The sequence below is a fragment of the Otolemur garnettii genome, unplaced genomic scaffold (genome assembly GCF_000181295.1).
Source record: "Otolemur garnettii isolate 467f Iridium unplaced genomic scaffold, OtoGar3 scaffold00144, whole genome shotgun sequence".
In the NCBI taxonomy this organism is placed as follows: Eukaryota; Metazoa; Chordata; class Mammalia; order Primates; family Galagidae; genus Otolemur; species Otolemur garnettii.
In genome coordinates this window covers 4,214,357-4,216,263 of record NW_003852539.1, presented here as the reverse complement: position 1 = coordinate 4,216,263, position 1,907 = coordinate 4,214,357, and positions in this window count along the sequence as shown.

Below are 1,907 nucleotides of genomic sequence, written 5' to 3'. Positions count from 1 at the left end.
TCTCCTGCCTCAGCTTCCCAAGTAGCTGGGACTACAGGTGCCCGCTACAATGCCCGGCTATTTTTTTTTTGCAGCCATCATTGTTGTTTGGTGGCCCTGGGCTAGATTCGAACCCACCAGCTCAGGTGTATGTGGCTAGGGCCTTAGCCACTTGAGCCACAGGCGCCAAGCCACACACCTGTAATCTTAGCAGTCTGGGAGGGTAAGGCAGGTGGATTACTTGAGCTCAGGAATTTGAGGCCAGCCTGAGCAGGAATGAGACCCCCCATCTCTACTAAAAATAGAAAAACTAATGGAGTGTAATGATGGGCGCTTATATTCTCAGCTACTTGGAAGGCTGAGGCAAGAGGATTGCTCAAGCCCAAGGGTTTGAGGTTGCTGGTTTGAGGACTCTGTCTCAAAAAAAAAAAAAAATTTGAAGAGCTACACGTGGGTAGAGCTAGCACGTGGCCAGTGCCCTACCCCATAGTTCAGTGGGTAGGGCACCAGCCACATATATCAAGGTTGGTGGGTTCGAACCTGGCCTGGGCCTGCTACAACAACAATAAAAGATGGCCGGGCAGGCACCTGCCATCCCAGCTACTTGGGAGACTAAGACAAGAGAATCGCTTAAGCTCAAGAGTTTGAGGTTGCTGTGAGCTGTGACACCATGGCAATCTACCCAGGGCAACAGCTTGAGACTCTTTGTCAAAAAATAAATAAATAAAGAGCTATATGTATCTAGTAGCTGCTTTATTGGATAAGGTTTCTAATATTCCTAATAACACAGTGCAGTCTAGAAGACTAAACTGGGGTGGTGCCTGTGGCTCAAAGGAGTAGGATACCAGCCCCATATGTCAGAGGTGGCGGGTTCAAACCCAGCCCCGGCCAAAAACTGCCAAAAAAAAAAATTAATTAAAAGAAAAAAAATAAGAAGACTAAACTGATGATCCCCAAATTAAGCTGAGTAAATGATGGCTCTATAATTCAGAGTTGTTAAACTTAAAATACTAGGAGACATTTGTGTGCTTTTTTAACTGTAATTTTTGCTATTGAAGGAACCCAATAAAATGTCATTGTTTTGATAAAGTGAGCCATGTCTCTAGCACCAAAAAGTCCTTCTTACTAGGTAACAATTTCTTAGTCATCAGCCTTAGTAATCAATGGGTCATGTCCAGTTTCATAGTTAGATAAATCCTATTTCTCTGTCTAGTTTTCTGTTACTAACAATTATATTGTACTTTAGGTCATTAAAGGTATCATCAGAACCAGTGACCTGGTGTGACGGCCACCTTCAACTTGTTCTCTGAGGTTGTCCCTTTGTGGGTATAGAGCAGATTCTATGCCGCTCAGTGCAATGGATGAGTCCGTTGTCAACCAAAGTCCATTTCCCTTTCTGCTTGTCCTTTATAGAAGAAGCTGGGAAGGACACACAGCGCACTGCTGTGACTAATGACAGGGGTCATCGCTAGGGAAAAGGATCTTTTGTCTTTTGAGTTCCTATATGAATCTTTGTTTAACTGAGAACATACTCATGCTCGTACTTAGTTTTTTTTTTTTTACAACACTAGCTTTGCTCATTGTGTCTAATTATGTGTATGTGCCCCTTCAAAATACATTAGCATGTTTAGATGGATGTTTAATAGATGAAATATGTCGATGAAAAATTCTATTTTCTGTGTTCAGGTGACCCAAACTACCATTTCAGAAAACAAAACAAATTGCAACCCAGCTTCTGTGTAGGAAAAGGACATAGACTTCTCAGACATGACATTTTAGCTTTTATAAATACATCCTACCCACTTCTAGGGCAGCCACTAACCGTCTGAAGGATGAGAATCTGATCACAGATAAGAATGCAAAGTGTCGAGGTACATGATGTGCACAAGAAAGCCACTTCCAGTCGCTTGGGATCTTTTTTTTTTTTT